Below are 20934 nucleotides of genomic sequence, written 5' to 3'. Positions count from 1 at the left end.
ATTTATTCTAGCAATGCTCCAGCACCATTATCCTGTCCCTGTAGTGGTTCTCAGTAAGATCTGCAAAATACTCCTCTACAGCTGCAATCATCACTTGATTCAAAGAAAAACACTGACCAGCTAGGAAGATTTTTAGTTTTAGGAAGAGATAGAAGACACAGGGAGCCAAATCTGGGGAATAGGGTGGATGTTCCAACAATTCATAGTGCAGATTCCCATTGCCAAAACACTTTTGGGGGTAGAAGCATTATCCTGATGAAAGATGATTTTTTTCTTCTACAAACTGGGTCTTTTCTGACGAATTTTTTTTTCTAATCTGGTTAAAAGATCAGAATAATATTCCACAGTTATTGTTTTACCTTTTTCAAGATAATTAATACACAAAATGCATTTAGCATCCCAAAACACCAATGCCATGACCTTTCCTGCTGATGGAACAGACTCTGTCTTCTTTGATGCTGAACAACCGGCTTCTATCCACTGTTTTGACTGCTGTTTGGATTCTGGTGTGTAATGGTGAATCCAAGTCTCATCCAGAGTAAAAAAATCGATGCACAAAATCAGTTTTATTCTTATTAAAACACTCCAAGCACTGTTCAGAGATTTTCATGCGAGTGCGTTTTTGATCTGCTGTGAGCAAACATGGCAATCTTGTACAAAGCTTTTTCATTAGCAATTCTTCATGCAAAATATATCCTACACATTCTTTTGAAATGCCTATAGTCTCAGCAATTTCATGCACTTCGACTTGCCAGTCATCCAATACCATATTGTGCACTTGATCAATGATTTCTGGTGTTGTTACACTTTTTGGACATCCTTCATATGGATCATTTTTAAGGCTGGTAGGGCCACGTTGAATCTTGGCAGCCCATTTCTTAATTGTCAAAAACGAAGGAGAAGAGTGCCCATAAACTTTGAATGAATTTCTTTTGCTGTTAAATCTTCTTTTACAAAGAATTTTATAACCATACGATACTCAATTTTATCCATTTCAAGGGATACAGACAACACTTTTTGCTTCAGACAGCTGTATAAATTAAATTACTTGATAGAATGACTGGCAATTTTACATGGATGCTTATGACAGATGTACCAATTTAGAAAAAAAAAATCTTGCCAAATGTTGCCATCTATGGTTGAGGCCAAGAACTTTTCAGACCACCCTCGTATATGTGAATATTAATGGAAGGACAAGATTTACCTAATGATGTACAGGAGGAGGATATTTCTGACATCCTAACACATTTAGCAATTGGTAAGATTAGAGGTAGGAAAGATATCTTTACACAGATGTATTGTAAAACTCGATGTAGCTTTGAAATACCAAAGCGCTTTACATTGATTTTTACAGAGGTCAAGTCCCATGAGAATGTTACAAAAATAACCTTGTTTGTCTCTATACGTTTTATGCTAAATATTACTGTAAATAACACTATGGGAATTAACTGTATGTACTCCTTTAACAGGAATATTTTAGAATGTCAAAAACAAAGGCAATGCTTTGCCACAGAACTTTGTATGATAGCTCTATATGAGAGCATAAGAAAGTTGTTTACGATTTTAGTGTATGAGAAAGTTGCTTATGAGCTCTGCGCATAAAGACCTTCAAAGTCAGTGCCTGAGAGATCTGAAAGGTTCAGACAAGTTTCTGCTGCCTAACAAGGCAGCAGAAATGCACGGAGGAGAAGAAAGAATGGGTCGGTCTTAAAAGAAGATCAAGGAGTCGTGCCAAATTCTTTGGCGGTTACAACCTTTTGTGCAAGGTCCCAGAGAAGGTGTAATAAAAAGGGACTGAGCCGAACATCAAGGGGAGCCAGTCAGCGGGAGTTAGAGCTATTGGAGTCAGCAATCGAGGAGCCAGTCGTCAGCAGTCAGCAGAGATTTATCGGAAGAGGCAGGATCCAGAGGACTAGCTGTTACGGCGAGTCCACGCCAGGAGAAAATTGGGAATGATGAGAGAACAGCTGATGTAATACCCAAAGCAGTTTCGCTCGGAAGTCCTTTTGCCATGGGAGATCAACCTCTTGCCGGAACTATTTGAGTACCGTAGGTTGCAGTCCACAGCCCGCCAATTCCTGATGAGATATGATACTGCTGATGCAAGACACTCCTGAAGCAAGCCTAAAAACTGAGATGAAAGAAAAGCCATAGAGACTTCAGTGCAAGAATTTTAATTGAATGTGCGATACAGAGCCTATGTAAGTTTGTTCTATTTTTTTTGTACATTTGCTTTTATAATCTAGGAGATATGTTATAAATGGACTGATAAGAATTAGCTTAATAGTAATAAGAAGTGTCCATAAAAGAGTCATTTGGAATGGTAATGATTGGCATAAGATTTGTGAAATAACTTGGCATAGTTAGCTAACCTCTTAATGAGTAAATCAGAGTTTTCAATAATTTGATTTAATAAGCACAGAAGTAATTGAGTAATTGTATTGTATGGTTAATCAGTATTGAAAATGAAAGTTTGTTTTTTTGAAAAATTTCTTTATGCTGAAAGTCTAACGGATAGGTGGAGAGAGTAACCTCCCTATTGTTTAATTAATGTACTTTGATATTAATGTAAATAAATTTATATGTCAATAGAGTGCTGCCTGATTCTTTAAATTACAATGCACTGTTCCTAAATAAATCAGACTTGTGAGTGGGAAACAACTAAGGCATATCAAGCGTAGTTTAAGTACTTGTGAAACCACGATTGTTTACGTAAACTTTATTGAAGGAATTTATGCTAGTGAGAGAGAGAGATCTATCAGACGCATTACTGAGTTTTTTTCCAATATAGAAATATTGGTGGCGCAGGTATTAACAAATAAATTTTCCAGTGTTCATAGGCATACGACTAGTAAATGAGAAAGGTAGATAAACATAGTACATAATAGAATAAGCAAGGAAAGTTCCTGGCAAATAAGTCAGCTTGTGCTCATAGAGAATACAGAGACAAATGCAAGAATGCTAAACACTGTGAAAAACTAGCTAAACAAAAGTCATGGAAGGACCTTGGCAAGAACATAGAAAATAAATATCAAGAAGGTGGCAAAATATTCTAGAGGTTGTTGAAGAAGCTTAGGAATGGAGGAAAGAGTGCTGTAAAAGAAGTTAGAGATGATAAAGGTGATATGAAAATGGGAGAAAAAGATATCCTTGAAGTAGAGTAATTACTTTGAACTAAATGAAACAAGCAGTGCTGTCAGCACAGTGATAAAAAACACTGACCAGGCATGCAGTCAGGAATACATATCCATTTTACTTAAATATAAAGAGCCAATAGGCTTCATTTCGGCGATATAAACATTATTCAAATTAAGGGATATTAAATCCCACGTTGTTTTAAAACCAAATATGAAACTCAAAGATAGGAATCAGAGAGTTTCATGCCGAATATAGTAAACTATAAAAGTATCGGTGGCCACTAGCATGAGCTAATGCAAGTAGTCCTAGTACGTAATACAATCTCGGGCAACTCGTTGCAAAGGTGGGGAAAGTTCTGATCGTTAATCTTGGTATTTTCCATAATGTAAAAACATCTTTCCTAGGAAATGTATGCTGTTATTACATAATGGTGAGACCTCCCAATATGCTAGTTATATGGTGTCAATGGGGCATTATATCAAGCAATACTTAGTCTTTATTTGAGTTGTAAGTCAGCAGTTAGAATTGAAGGAAGTACAGGAAGATGGTTTAATGTTAAATCTGGTGTGAGACAAGGATGTACATTATCCCCTCTGTTATTCATTATATAGTGAAGATGGATCACATTATGAAGGAAAGTGATATTAAACATGATATCAAAATTGGAGATGTTAATGTCAGTTAATGTCTAACAATAGCAAATACCTGGTTTAAACTTCCACCCAGAAGACTGTACACTTGGAAATCGCCTCAAGATAACCAACATAACATTGTCAGAAATCAAATTGATTATATACTGATAAATAAAAGATTCCACAGTAGTATAAAGAGTGCAAAGACTTATCCTGGAGCAGATATCTCATCAGACCACAATCCCATAGTTGCAGAAGTATGTCTTAGATTAAAATCAGCTAAAAAATCACAAAAGAAGAAAAAGAAAATTGATGTAGAAAAACTGAAAGACCCGAACATAAATAAAAGTGCCAAGACACAGCTTAACCCGATTACAACAGATTAACATAGAAGAAAATAAAAGTGTGGAATCTCTTTGGAATAGCTTAAAGAATGCCATCGTAACAACAAGTATTGAAGAAGTAGGTTATGTGAATAATAAAAAACAACAGGAATGGATGACAGATGAGATTCTTTCTCTTACTGATACAAGAAGAATGTACAAAAACAAAGACCTTGCCAGGTATACAGAAACACATAACATCATCAAGAAAAAAAATAAAAGAAGCCAAGGAAAATTGGATGAAAAATTTATGTACTGAAATTGAACTGCTTCAGAAGAAACATGATAATTTCAATCTGTATAAGAAAATCAACGAAATTTCTGGAAAACTGAGGAAAAAGCAAATAGTGTCTCTAAGAGACGAAAATGGAAAAATAGTTCTAGAAGAAGAGAATAAAGCACAGATTTGGATAAAATATGTAACAGAACTTTTCAATGATACTAGACAGAAGCCTATAAATATAAAAGATAACATTCAAGGACCAGCAATAATGAAATGCGAAATAGAGAATGCTATACGAACAAGTAAAACAGGAAAAGCCAGTGGACCAGATGGTGTGCAAACAGAATTTTTAAAATTAATAGAACCAGATAACATCAAACTTCTTGAAAAACTATTTAATAAAATATATGAAAGTGATGAATTTCCATCAGATTGGCTCAAATCTACATTTATCACTGTCCCAAAGAAACCCAAAGCGAATTCCTGTGGTGACTTCCGACTTATTAGTCTAATGAGCCAAATCTTAAAAATATTTTTGAAAGTAATTCAGAATCGTATTTATAGAAAAAGTGAAGAAACTCTAAGTGAAACACAATTCGGCTTTCGGAATGGTTTTGGTACTAGAGAGGCCCTTTTCTGTACCCAAATATTGATACAAAAATGCATAGAAAAACAGAAATCTGTCTTTATGTGTTTCATAGATTTTGAAAAAGCATTCGACAAAGTCAGGCACACTAACTTAATAGAAGTCCTTCAACAAATAAGGCTAGACGAACAAGACATAAGACTAATAACAAATCTGTATTGGAATCAGTCAGCTACCGTTCAATTAGACAACATTACCACCAGTGATATTAACATCAAAAGAGGAGTGAGACAAGGATGTGTGCTCTCACCACTCCTGTTCAACATATATGCAGAGGTAATCTTTAAAAAAGCATCGGAAGAATGTTCAGAGGGAATCACAATAAATGGAAAGATTGTTAACAACCTTCGATATGCAGATGACACCGTGCTAATTGCAGATAATATTATGGATCTCCAAAAACTCATTGACAGAGTATACATAGAAAGCCAAAGAATGGGAATAAATATAAACATCAACAAGACAAAATACATGATCATCAGCAAACATCCAGCCTCATTAATGAAACTGACACTCAATGGGAAAAATATTGATCAAGTGTCAAGATATAAATATCTTGGTTGCTGGCTTAATGAACGGTGGGATCCAGAAATAGATATAAAGACAAGGATTGAAGTTGCATGGCAGTCCTTCATGAAAATGAGAACACTATTCTGCAATAAAGACCTAAACATGGAAGTCAGATGCCGAATGCTGAAATGCTACGTGTGGTCTATTCTGTTCTATGGAGTTGAAACATGGACATTGAAGGCGACAACCATCAAGAAAATCGAAGCCTTTGAGATGTGGCTATACAGAAGAATGCTAAAGATATCATGGACAGAAAAAATTACCAATGAAGATGTCTTAAAATCCATTGGCAAAGCTAAACATCTCGTACAAATAATCAAGAAACGAAAAACATCATATCTTGGCCACATCATGAGAAACAGCAAATACCAACTTCTACAAACTATTTTGATAGGAAGAATTGGTGGCAAAGGAACTAGAGGAAGAAAAAGAATATCATGGTTTGACAACATCAAGACGTGGACAGGAAAGAGCAGTGCACAACTGCTCAGATTAGCACAAGAGCGCAGTTTGTTCACCAAGATGGTCGCTGACCTTCAATAGAAGATAGCACAATAAGAAGAAGAATGTTAGCTCTTTGCTTTATGAGGGCGATGTTATACTTCTAACTAAATCCACTACAAGTCTGCAAGATTCTCTGACTAAATTGAATAAGTGTTGTAATAGATATGGTATGAAGGTATATATATATATATATATATATATATATATGAAGGTATATATAATAAAAAGACAAAGACAATGAAAATAGGCAGAATCATTGAAAATGTCAACTGTGTTGTGAATAGAGAACCTGTGGAACAAGAAAAACATTTCAGCTACTTAGGCACAATTTTTAGTGAAGATGGTAAATTAAATATGGAAATAGACAACAGAATCAACGAAGCTGGTATGGTAAGAAGTCAATTGAATAAATTCATATGGAATAAGAGAGAAATTAGTCGCAAGACTAAATTAGCTGTACACAAGACAGTGTTCAAACCAGTTTTAACTTATGTATCTGAGAGCTGGGTCAGAAGTAAAACACTTGACCAAAGATTAGAGACCGCAGATATGAGAGTCCTGAGAAAGATTAGAGGCATGAATAGATGGCATCAATGGCAATATCATATTAAAAACGAGGATATCAGGAAAGAACTTGACATTGTCGGCATCCAGGAGTGCATTAGCAGAGCTAATCTCAGGTGGTATGGTCACTTAAACAGAATGGGCAAGGAAAGATTAGCAAAACGAGTGTTCTCTGCCAGGTTGGCAGGAAAACAACCCAGAGGAAGACCAAGATATAGGTGGATTGAAACGGTACAATGTGCCTTAGACGATAGAAATATAAGATCTGATAATAATAATATTGGAGTCTTGACAAGTAACAGACTGATTTGGAGGAAAATTGTAGATAGGAAGTTAGTAATGATGTAAATTTTTCATGTAGTACTATCATATCCTGTACACTCCTTGAGGGTACATGTCAGGAATTTGATGATGGTTATAAAATCAGAAGCACACTGCTATTTAGAATAAGGATTTTACAATAGTGCAGTAACCAAGCAGGCTTACAAATAGCAACAGTTTACAGTATGTCAGTGTGTAGAGGGATTACATTGTGATAGTTATGAGAATTAGTTGCAGTTGTAACTGGATTAATTTCCCTAACAGGAAAGCGACAGGAAATTTAACTGAAGTTTAAAAGTTAGTTCAGGACACACATAAAATAGATAGTAGCAGATTGCTGCATTTGGCTGAACCAGGCTCTACTACAGAGCAAAATAAAAAGAAGAAAGTTTGAACAAATATATTAATTTCATTTTTTTATTATAGAGAAATTTCTACTATATGTGGAATGGACTTCATTTAATAGATGAAATATACTGAAGTTAAATAAATTCCATTTTTCTGTGCAGGTGTCAGCCATTATAAAAATATAATAATGTGTCTACTAAAGGTTTCTCTGCAAGTCTGCAAGATTCTCTGACTAAATTGAACAGCTGTTGTAATAGATATGGTATGAAGGTCAGCAATAAAAAAACAAAGACAATGAAAATAGGCAGAATCATTGAAAATGTCAACTGTGTTGTGAATGGAGAACCTGTGGAACAAGTAAAACATTTCAGCTACTTAGGCACAATTTTTACTGAAGATGGTAAACTAAATATAGAAATAGACAACAGAATCAGCAAAGCTGGTATCGTGGGAAGTCAATTGAATAAATTCATATGGAATAAGAAAGAAATTAGTTGGAACACTAAATTAGCTGTATACAAGACTGTGTTCAAACCAATTTTAACTTATGGATCTGAGAGCTGGGTCAGAAGTAAAACACTTGACCAAAGACTAGAGACCGCAGATATGAGAGTCCTGAGAAAGATTAGAGGCGTGAACAGATGGCATCAATGGCAATATCATATTAAAAATAAGGATATTAGGAAAGAACTTGACATTGTCAGCATCCAGGAATGCATTAGCAGAGCTAATCTCAGATGGTATGGTCACTTAAATAGAATGGGAGAGGAAAGATTAGCAAAACAAGTGTTCTCTGCCAGGTTGGCAGGAAAATGACCCAGAGGAAGACCAAGATATAGGTGGATTGATACGGTACAAAGTGCCTTAGACGATAGAAATATAAGATCTGATAATGTTGGAGTCTTGACAAGTAACAGACTGATTTGGAGGAAAATTGTAGATAGGAAGTTAGTAATGATGTAATTTTTTCATGTAGTACTGTCATATCCTGTACACCCCTTGAGGGTACATGGCAGGAATTTGATGATGATGATGATGATGACTAAAGGTTTCTTTAAAACATCTGGAAAAAATAAAACAACAATATTATAAAGGGCCTCCTTAGCTCAGTTGATTTTGATGATGCCCTTTGGTTGGAAAGTCCTGGGTTCAAATCCCATCTAAGATGCAAAGAAACTTTATCCGGGCTTTTTACTTTTCACAACTGAAGGTGAATTAGCTGGTGTCATGTGGTAGAAGGTTTTTTTCACTCCCAGAAACTCAGGTTTTTCATTCCAAAAAACTTGCAAACTGAACAGAACAACATAGCAATATGCAGACATAGGAGACTATGGGAACAAGGATTAACTACCCTGCTCTGTCAGATCTTATTTGAAACTTGCATAGTACAGTGTGGGTTTAGACGAAAGTGTAAAACAGAAAGGAAGGAATATAATAATAACGAAAAAATAATTTAATGAATTTTGCTGCCTCTGTGTGTGGGTGGTGAAATTCATGGTATGCATATCAGTTTGGTCATAATGGTGATTATTCAGTGTATGGTTCACCTGTTATTCATCTAGCATGTTAATGTGGTTTCTTTCACAGAACAAAATGTAAGCCAGAGTGACTGGAGAAATGACTGTCATGTAGTACATGAGGGAGAATGAAAAAAAAAAGTGAATGCGAACAGCATGCAAGTACAAAAAACTGGAGTAAGGAGAAGGTATTGTATATCGCCATTTGATGATTAGAGGTATATTTAATGAGAAAGTGATGAAAGCATGTTTACCAGGTGTGAAGATTGAGGATGTTAGTGAAGCTGTTAGGGAAGAAGTGAAAGAATTGACTGTTTCGGCTGGCACAAATGATTTGAAAGGTCAGAAATACGCAATAAGAGAAGACATGAAAGATTTGCAGACAGAAGCAAAAAAGAAGAGTGAGAAAGTAAAGATTGTGAGTCTGCTGTCTTAATATGACAGGACTGAATTGAGAAGAAGGGCCATGATTTCTAATGAGTCAATAAGAAGATTGAGGAGGGGGAATGGTGTGCAGTTTATAGATGTAGAGAGTGAATTTGATGGATGAAAGGATGTTGGAAGTTTATTTTGCACTTGGTTAGACTATAATAAATTTAGTTTAATCCTTTATCCAAGTGTAAGCAAACAAAGTTTGTGCGTGAAAATATCTTCAGGACTGAGGTCAGGTGGTGTAACAACAGGCAACTCCAAGCAAAGGTGGACCAAGCTCTCATCACTCCTTGTCTCAGTATCTCCCATAATGCAAAGCACATTTCCTTGCAGACTTTGTTTGCAAACTCTGTGTAAACAAACTTTGTTTGCTTACACTTGGATGAAGGATTAAACTAAATTTATTATGGATGAAAGGACTTATGCACGTCTGACAGACTGCATTTGAATGGTTTTGGAGTAATGTTTGGAAAGAGTGTTGTTTGGTGAGAGGCTGGAAGTGCAAAATCGGGGAAACTAGAAGTTATTTGGGAAAAGAAACTCAAGTGTTGGTTCAGCCACTCCTGAGACAAATGAGTGTGTTTACAGAAATGATTACGCAATGCTGAATGCAGTTTTTATGGGTTTCAAATCCGAATGGGTTAGTAAAGACATTACATAAGGATAACTGTGGGTCCAAGGGATGTTGAAATGCATGTACATGGATTCCAGAACCATCAGAAATAAGAAAGAGGAGTTTTTGGTATTGGTCAGCTTAATTTGGCCAAACATTCTAGGTATCAGTGAGAACTGGTTGACAGAAAATGATATAGTTACAGGGATAGACCATAAAGGGTGTTGTATTTTCAATCAGGAGAGAGGGAATAGAACAGAAAGTGGGGCATTGCTTATGATAGCTGAAGAACTTCAACTTCAGAAGTTAAGGAGGATTTTAGGTCTGATGGTTAATTTGAGGCTATCTGGCAAGATAGAGACCAACAGGACAAAATATATTACCGATTGCTGCTACAGACCAGGGGGAAACATCAAGAAGATGAGGATGGCATACATTGTCAAATTAGCACAATGAGTGCAGGCCAAGCAATTATTATGTCCAACATTTAAGCCATATGGTTCTCGATAACAAGTTCCCAGAGTTTGGGCATGAAAGTCCATTGTTGAGGTTGACATTAAGACAGTGTAGACGGATGCTGGCACCTTCTTTAAAGAGACACTCATATTTATGGGAACATTTGTGTAATACCATCTCCAAAAGATCACATTCCAACTCTATTGCTACCCAGAGTGTATTCAGTCCCAAGCAACTGCCAGTTATCATATTTCAGACAACCAGGCCAATCTTTATCTAAACACATTTCTAAACATCAGTCTAAACTACCTCCAAGAAACACAAAATCTGGTCTGGCTGAACAAGCGATTACTAAATATTAGCCAGAGAATCCTTTGGAAGGATATCAAATTAGTACATAGATATTCTCATGTATATAAAATCTCTTTAAAGAAATGGTGAGGTCCTTCTACAATGCCCTAATCTCAATTTTAACAAAAGACCATTGGGGACTTTTAACAGAAAGTCCCCAATGGACTTTCTGTACCAAAACTACAGGAAACTGTTATCGAGAACTATACAGCTTAAATATTACATATACATATACATATATATATATATTATATACTGAAGATGGTTCATGATATGCATAATATCTGTACCATAACCAGTCTTAGTTAAATAAATAATCAACTGTGCTTTCATGTAATTATTTGTTCAACTTCAGTATATTTGGCAGAAGAACTGGTTAAGAACAGTCAAGAATTTTGGGAAGATGATAATTATCTGGTATTCTATTGAGTAGATGGGGGGGGGGGGAGATAATTTCCAGCTTAAACTTACAGTGGAATTTAAGAAGTAAAGTCAGTATGGAATCATGGATACTGAAGTCCCCAAAGAAGACAACCTCACTTTTTGGTAGTACCTGGTCTGCAATCTAGCTTCAGAAATAAATAATCAGAGTGGTTTGTAGAGGTGATCAGAATTTAGCCAAGAAATGAATGCCACAGAATGCAGTAAGAAAATCTGAGCCACAGCAGATCAAAAAGAAGATTCTAGGTTTATCATTCTCAACTGCAAGTTGTGAGAGCCGATGATTGTAAAACAGTAGGGGCATGTGAAAGGCTTGCAAACATGTCAGAGCAGGGACTCAGTTTCCTCTCCATATGTTGCCCGGATAGTTCACAACTGTCAATACCCAGCATACTGTGTTAATTTGACTCCCTAAGGGTATGATCTGCTTGCTGATACTTTACAATTATTAAGAAATATCATTCCTTCAGGTCAGAAGGAATGACCTGAAGAAAGAAACCACAATGGATTTTCCAAGAGGAAGAAACCACAATGGATTTTCCCATTCCCTTAACTCTGGATAACTATTACATGGAGCATTTTTTGAACAAAATCTGCTCTCAAACATCAATAAACATCCTTTTTCTGGTTTATTTCACATAAACATAATTTGATTATTATGATTAGGTTTTATAGTATAATAAATTTTATATGAATTTGTGAATCTTATTCTGAATATATAAATTATCTAAATAAATTTGTTTGATATGGTATAGATACTTTCACTGTTACTGAAGGTATTATGTGCACGGATGAAGATTTAATTTAAATGAAAACTATAATGCTGTATTGAGTACACTGCTTACTTTGATTAATGCACACTCCTTAAAGATTTTATATACATACATACATACATTACATACATACCAGGGGGGTGTATATTCAGGATATGTTGGTGTGCAGTGCACACCCACAAAATAGCAATATCAACAATATTATATTTTTACATTTATTCTTGTTAAAGACTCCCCTAATTGTTTCCTGGCTTCATATGATTCCTAAAATTAAACATAATATACAAATGCTTCATTAAGAGGACACTTTTCGATGCATAAACATTACATCATATTTGCATTAATAGTCTGGGCGTGTTTTCACAAATACAGATGCCGTTGAGTTCTTTGAACAGACATACAGATGGTGCAATGGGTCAAATTCTTAGCATTCCAGTGGTCTTAAACCAACCAAAACGTGAGGCAGGTCGTGCAATGAGACAATAGTACTTAGAAATCAGTGGCTGTGATTGGTTATTGTGTTGACCAATCCAACTGAACATCATTTGTCATGAGTTGCTGTTTATGTTTTCTGAGTTTCATCTGTTTTGCATGGGTGAACTGACCTGTTTAGGACACTGATATAGACAAGTTTTTAATATATAATTTTCTATAAATAATTTATAACTTTTTTGTCTATATTTACAATGGGAAACAGTGCTGACGATCTACTGAATGTCCCATTTTCCACCAGCACTTTTGCAAATTGTATTATTATAGTTGATGGAGGTTGGCACTTCTGTATAAAAAAGTAAGTAAAACGAGTTATTTCAGCTTTTCTTTGGTTAATTTGAAAAAATAATAATTTCCCAAGTGATTACTTTTTTTCAACGTCAGTGCATATTATATGGCTGTATTTCAAAAATCGTATCAAAATTCAAATTATCCATGTCTCACTCTAGTATTTGCCAATGACAATCTAATCTCACCACAATGTGTAAACTCTTTGTGCTTCTCACGTAAACGGCATGAAAGAAGCATGGCATTGAAGATGTGGAAAGAACACAGGTCCAACAATTTTTCAACAAACGGCTTCCTGGTTGAAGATCCCTGTGTTCCACAGCTTGGATTTGCTCTTCCTAGGAAGATTGGTCAATTATCAACAGGATCAGAACTAACCAGGGCAGATGTGGCTACCAACTACATCAATGGAGACTGTCAGACCACCCTTATTATGACTTTTCCCCCCGTGGCCCAGACGATCACTCATATTGTGAATGACTGCCCAAGGCACCCAATTTCTTGGTGATGACCTCCAGGACATCCACGAAGTGAAGGATGAGGCCCCGGATTGCCGTTCTGGACTGGACATTGACCTGTCGCTGCTTTGTGTTTCTTTTGCCATAAGAATAAATAAATAAATAAAATTTGACTTTTATTCTTTCCATATTTAAATTTAAATTTTTCCATATTTAAATTACATTAATTGATAAATTAAAGTATTCAAAGTTATCCTACAATTGTGTGATGATGCACTATACTTAAAACTTTCATACATCAATAAAAATGTAATCATACAGTCAAACTGATGTCAATTTTGTAGTGTGGGTTGCATCAGCCACACAACAGTGCACCCAACCCAAATGGGCATGCAGTGCTACTCATACATTTTAAAGTGTGTGTGTGTGTGTGTGTGTGTGTGTGTGTGTGTGTGTGTGTGTGTGTGTGTGTGTTACATACAAGATCCGACACAAAAAAACGAGACTAACCCTATAGCTTGGGAATGGAGAGTGGGAGGGGAGAGACAAAGAGATGGTTATAGAACATGTTCTAACCTGTCACCACGAGACAAGGCTCGACTCCATCGCTTTACTCAGTACGAGCAGATGCATTGTGTTCAAATACAGAACAGACATTTTCTTACCCTCGGTTGGAAAATGTTGGAGTGCAAGAGTGAACAGCAAGTTAGCATCAAGTTTCTTGTGAAACTGAAGAAATCCATGACGGAAACTTTTCACTTATTGACTGAGGCTTACGGTGAAGAGTGCATGTCTCGTGCATGCATTTTTGAATGGCACAAACAATTTTTGGAAGGCAGAGAAAAGTGTGAAAGATGATGATCGCCCATGCACAACAGTTACCGATGACAACATTAAAAAAAGTGCGAGATGCAATTCAAAAAGACAGAAGATTGGACGTTCGAGCTGTAGCTGAGAAAGTTCATTTGGACAGGGAAAGTGTTTGATGCATTTTAACAGAAGAATTGAATATGAAAAAGGTTTGTGCAAAATGCAAAAAATGGTTCCAAAAATGTTGTCAGATGAACAAAAAAGAACGTCACAAGGAACTGTATTTGGACCTTTTAAAAGGCATTAAGAATGAAGCAGATTTGGTGAATTCGGTAATTACTTGTGATGAAATTTTGATATTTACATATGATCTGGAAACCAAGCAACAATTAATGCAGTGGAAGTCAGCAACATCTCCAAGACCAAAAAAAGCACGCATGAGTTGTTCGAAGTTCAATGCCATGTTGATTGTTTTCTTCGATATCCAGGGTATTATAATGGCAGAGTGGGTTCCCAGCAGCCAGACAGTAAATCAGCAGTATTACCTTGAAGTCTTAACGAAATTGCATGAGAAGGAATTGAATATGTGAGAAGGAAATGACCAGAATTGTGGAGAAACGGTTGGATTTTGCACCAAGACAACATGCCAGCCCACAAAGCTTTGTCTGTGAAGCAGTTTACAGCTAATCACAATATCACTGTGCTTGAGCACCCATCCTATTTGCCAGACCTGGCTCCCTGTGATTTCAACCTCTTCCCAAAGATCAAGTCGGTGCTCAAAGGAACTCATTTTTAGTCAGTAGAAGATGTGAAAGCAAAAACGACAGAGATCCTCAACAGCCTTTCAGAAAATGATCTGCAGAATTGCTTTGAACAGCATCATATGCAGCTGTGTGTCAACTCAGAAGGACACTATTTTGAAGCAGATCATAGTTGATTTTCTCAATTTGTTAAATAAAAAGAGATACAGGCACAGTCTTGTATTTTCTGTGTCAGACCTCATATACAAGTATGTGCTGAAAAGTTATAATCACCATGAAGGAATTGAGGTAGAACCATGTAAATTACACATTATTCTACATATTCCCCCACAAAGTAATATAATCTTGTTGCAATGCTGCTGCATAATTTGCAATCCTCTGAGAAAAAAGTTTTTCCCTTGTCGCACAAACCAGTCCTCAGCTCCAGATATGACTTCATATGTTGTAAATTTTGTTTAAGTGTTTTTTAAATTTGAGAATAGGAAATAGTCAGATGGGGCCAGGTCTAGCGAATAGGGTGAGACAGACACTGAAAGCCCAAGTTGCGTATTATCTGTTGGGTTTCAGGAGTAGTGTTAGCAGGTGCATTGTCCTGCAAAAGAACATGCCTCTGCTCAATTTTCTGCAGTATTTTTTCTTCAGGACCTCCTTCAAATCCTTCAGGACTGTTCAATAAACTGCTACTGTAACAGTTTCACCTTTTTTTTGAGGTACTTGGTAAGGATTACACCATCCATATCCCAAAAGACAATGGCAAGAACCATTCCTGCTGAATTTTATGTTTGGAACTTCTTTGGCCATGGAGAACCTTTGTGTTTCCATGCCATTGACTGTTGTTTGGTCTCTGGATCACAGTGATGAAGTCATGTTTCATCAACAGTCACAATACGAGCCAAAAATTTCTCAAATTCCTGATTTCTCAAATTGACCCAAAATCCCTTCAGATGACAGCACACATTCTCTCTTTTGGTCACTGAGAGGTTCTGCATGTCCAGATGTTGGTGGATAATGACCCCAAATCGTTCCCCGGATATCCCCACAATCTCTGCAATGTTTTTTGGCTGGTATTCATCTATCAACAAGGATCATAGTATGCGCTACATCAAAGTTTTCAGGTGTGATCGATTTGGAAGGTTTTCCTGATCTGGAGGCATCTGTTGTGTCAGGATGCCCAATTTTAAACTTGGCTCACCCATATGGCAATTGTTGGATATGCTCGTACACAGTCACCTAAAGTCTCACACAAAGTTTGGTGAATCTCATTTGCAGACTTTTCTTGAAGTATGAAAAACTTGATGACAGCCTGCACCACTGTTTCTTCAAAACCTCTGACATGTCTTCTTATATAATCTAAAAGAAAAGAACAAATTATTACAATTTGATGAACATTGGGGTTAAAGGGTTTCAATATATGTTCTTTCATATATGAGGGTGTGCAGAAAAGTTGTGATTATTACCATGAAGGATTAGACATGTCTTCTTTTATATCCTAAAAGAAAAAGAACAAATTATTATAATTTGATGAAACATGGGAGTTAGTTTTTAGATATGTTCTTTCTGATGGTTATATCAGTTGCTTTGATATCATTTTTATTCTAGGTGTTGATCAGAACTTTTCAGTTCCCCCCCACTCATATACATATAATACATATACACATGTATGTGATGATGATCAGCCTGTTTTTTCACCCAGAACAGGGTGAAAAGGCTTCTCCCATTGCAGGAGAGTTGGGTCTATTTCTCCCTTGGTAACCTAGTCCATCTTGGGAGAGTGTATATATACTTGGATGAATGAATGAATGCATGAAGGTAGAAGACAGTCACAAACATCCATGCTTAGGCGGGATTTAAACACGCAGACTTTTGGCTGGAGAGTGGATATGCTAACCACTTGGCCAACCAGGCCTGCACACATGTATGTGTATTATGTGTATGTGTGTGTGTCTATATACACACACACACATACGAGGGCGGTATGAAAAGTTCTCGGCCTCGACCATAGATGGCAACACTATTGGTAACATTACTTAAATTAAGGGGATATTAAATCCCGCATAGTTTTAAAACCGAATAAGAAACTCAAAGATCGGAATCAGAGAGTTTCTTGCCGAATATAGTAAACTATAAAGTATCGGCGACACTAGCGTTAGCCAATGCAAGTGATCCTAGTACAATACCAGGCAACTCGTTGCAAAGGTAGAGGAAGTTCAGATCGCTATTCTTAGGTATTTTCCATAATGTAAAAACACATTTCCTAGGAAATGTATGCTGTTATTACATTATGGAGGGAGGTCACTACCCAGACCGGTTTCAGCCTTTTTTGAGGCTTCATCAGTGAGTAGCAAGACCTAATACCAAAGTGTATAGCGAAAAGAACTTATGTACTCTGCGAACGAGTTTTCCAAACTGGTGCAACCATTAAGTTACTTAAGTATAAAGAGCTAATAAGCTTCATTTCGGCAATGAAAACATTACTTAAATTACTCACTGATGAAGCCTCAAAAAAGGCTGAAACCGGTCTGGGTAGTGACCTCCCTCCATAATGTAATAACAGCATATATTTCCTAGGAAATGTGTTTTTACATTATGCAAAATACCTAAGAATAGCGATCTGAACTTCCTCCACCTTTGCAACGAGTTGCCCGGTATTGTACTATGTACTAGGATCACTTGCATTGGCTAACGCTAGTGTCGCCGATACTCTATAGTTTACTATATTCGGCAAGAAACTCTCTGATTCCGATCTTTGAGTTTCTTATTCGGTTTTTAATATCCCCTTAATTTAAGTAATGTTTTCATTGCCGAAATGAAGCTTATTAGCTCTTTATACTTAAGTAACTTAATGGTTGCACCAGTTTGGAAAACTCGTTCGCAGAGTACATAAGTTCTGTTCACTATACACTTTGGTATTAGGTCTAGCTACTCACTGATGAAGCCTCAAAAAAGGCTGAAACCGGTCTGGGTAGTGACCTCCCTCCATAATGTAATAACAGCATACATTTCCTAGGAAATGTGTTTTTACATTATGGAAAATACCTAAGAATAGCGATCTGAACTTCCTCCACCTTTGCAATGAGTTGCCCGGTATTGTACTACGTACTAGGATCACTTGCATTGGCTAACGCTAGTGTCGCCGATACTTTATAGTTTACTATATTCCGCAAGAAACTCTCTGATTCCGATCTTTGAGTTTCTTATTCGGTTTTAAAACTATGCGGGATTTAATATCCCCTTAATTTAAGTAATGTTTTCATTGCCGAAATGAAGCTTATTAGCTCTTTATACTTAAGTAACTATTGGTAAGATTTTTTTTTTCCTAAGTAGGTACCATCTATCATAAGCATCCATGTGAAATTGCAAGTCATTCTATCTAGTTTGCTTTAGACAGCTGTATAAAATTTCAAGGGATAAAATACTCAATTTTATCCCTTGAAATAGATAAAATTGAGTATCGTGCAGTTATAAAATTCTTTGTAAAAAAAGGTTTAACACCAAAAAAAATTTATTCAAAGTTCATAAAAGTTTATGGGCTTCGTTTTCGACAATTAAGAAATGGGCTGCTGAGTTTAAGTGTGGCCATACCAGCCTTGAAGATGATCCACGTGAAGAATGTCCAAAAAGTTTAACAACACCTGAAATCATTGATCAAGTGCACGATATGGTATTGGATGACCGGTGAGTCAAAGCGTGTGAAACTGCTAAGATTATAGGCATTTCAAAAGAACGTGTAGGATATATTTTGTATGAAGAATTGCAAATGAAAAGTTTGTGCAAGATGGGTGCTTGCTCACAGAAGATCAAAAAACGCAATCACATGAAAATCTCTGAACAGTGCTTGGAGTGTTTTAACAAGATTAAAACTGATTTTGTGTGTCGATTTATTACTATGGATGAGACTTGGATTCACCATTACACACCAGAATCCAAACAGTAGTCAAACCAGTGGACAGAGGCCAGTTGTTCAGCACCAAAGAAGACAAAGTCTGTTCTATTAGCAGGAAGGGTCATGACATCAGTGTTTAGTGATGCTAAATGCTTTTTTTTTATTAATTATCTTGAAAAGGGTAAAACAATAACTGTGGAATATTATTCCGATCTTTTAACTAGACTAGACGAAAAAATTCGTGAGAAAAGACCCAGTTTGCAGAAGAAATAATTCATCTTTCATCAGGACAATGCATCTACCCACAAAAGGGTTTTTGGCAATGGGAAAATTAAGGGATCTGCACTATGAATTGTTGGAACATCCATCCTATTCCCTGGATTTAGTTCCCTGTATCTTCTATCTCTTCCTAAAACTAAAAATCTTCCTTGCTGGTCAAAGTTTTTCTTTGATTCAAGTGATGATTGCAGCTGTAGAGGGGTATTTTGCAGATCTTATTGAGAACCACTATAGGGATGGGATAATGGCACTGGAGCATCGCTGGAATAAATGTATTAGTCTTAAGGGAGATTATGTTGAAAAATAAAAATAATTTTGAAATTAGAAATTCGTTTTATCATTGTCAGGTCGAGAACTTTTCAGACCACCCTCGTATATACATATGCATATACATACATATATACACATACGTACATACATATATACATATGTAGAAAGTATTTTACCTTGGGTATAATAAATGTTAAAGATACCAAGCTATTTTAAACCTGGTTTTACTCAATTTCCCAAGTAAGCAAACAGACAAGTAAGTCAAGTTTGCGCCTGCAAGTATTGCAAGTCTAGGTAATCCCACACTTTACACACACACACACACACACACACACACACACACACAAACACACACACACACACACACACACACAAAGAACTCACTTGACTGTTTGGAAAGAAGTCAATGGATGCCACAATGTGAGGAGCAAACAGCCATGATGCCCATCTTAATAAGATTTAGGACCTCCTTTTGCTGCAATGACTGCAGCAATCCTACTGGTCACTTTCCACAAAATTATGATAGCGATTAATGGCAATTCTGGACAATTCTTCCTGCAGGCATGTAATGCAATGCTGGATTGTGGGGCAGACATCCCTTGAGTTCACTCGCTGCTCTAGTTCATCCCACAAATGTTCAACAGGGTTGAGATCAGAGCTCTGTGGAGGCCAGTCAAGTGTGGTGATGTTCATTTCCACACACTACACAGTTACAGCAGCAGCAGCCTTATGACATGGTGCATTGTCTTGCTGAAAGAGAATGGTCAGTTCAGTATACAAAGTAGGAAGCATTGCATTGTCCAGATACTTCTCAGAGTTCAACGTTCATGGCACCATAAACACAGCTCCCGAGACCAAAATAGGACCATTCCATCACACTGCCATCTCTGAATTTCATAGTTGGGGTTACACACTAGAGCGTGTAACCCCAGCTATCATAGAGATGATCACCCTGGCATCTGCCTCATCTGTCCGGTAGAGGTTGTAGTGTGATTCATCGCTCCATAACACAGCTATCCAAGCTTCCGTGTCCCACTGTACACATCCTTTGCACAACTGAAGACGATGCTGTAGGTTGGTTTGCGTAATGCAAGGCTTGTATATTGAGGTCCTACCATGGAAACCCATTTTGTGAGCCTGTTTTGAATGTTTTTGTGCAGATTAATGTCCTAGTTGATGTCCAGAACTCCACATTCAATGTGTCAGCTGACGAATGGTGGCTTTTACATATTATCCTACTAAGCACCATATGGTCATATGGTGCTATGTAGGATATGTTGCAAGTGCAACCCACAGTGGACCACTGTGGGTTGCACTTGCCATGTTTATTGACCTGGGATGGTCCAATTTGCTGAACAGGCCTGCACATGGAATCCTATCATAACACCTATTTCAAACTCCATCAGTTCCCTTCTCACAGCCATGCCACCCAGAAACAGTTGCACTGACTTGGGAGCATCATGGCAATTCTTTAATAATAATTACAAACATGTGACTCATTACATGCCGCAATGTGCACCTTGCTGATGGGGGTGTCCGTTACCTTCTTTCCAAGCAGTGTACAAGCTTATTGTTCAAATGTCACTGGCAATTTTGAATGGAAGTGCTTGTTGCTCTACAGGTTATAGTCATTGTCGGGTTTAACAACGGGTTTTCAAAATTCTTGAAAATTTACCAATCGGCTCACGTTAGCTGGTTGAACACATCACTGGAACTAATACACGACATCCATTCCCATTCATGTGCCATCTCCTATTTAGGAGGTTGACTACCATGATGTG

The 20934-nt window shown here is 36.8% G+C and overlaps 1 protein-coding gene across 1 annotated transcript in view; it reads right to left on the bottom strand.

The window, feature by feature from the left end:
• Window positions 1-20934, bottom strand: part of LOC150096595 (uncharacterized) — a 140085-nt gene that overhangs the window by 101661 nt on the left and 17490 nt on the right. The gene's annotated exons all lie outside the window — the stretch shown is intronic.

Source organism: Typopeltis vanoorti, chromosome 18, assembly GCF_054136105.1.
Source record: "Typopeltis vanoorti isolate ZY-2024b chromosome 18, IOZ_Tvanoo_1.0, whole genome shotgun sequence".
In the NCBI taxonomy this organism is placed as follows: domain Eukaryota; kingdom Metazoa; phylum Arthropoda; class Arachnida; order Uropygi; family Thelyphonidae; genus Typopeltis; species Typopeltis vanoorti.
This window is presented reverse-complemented; position numbering and strand designations above follow the sequence as displayed.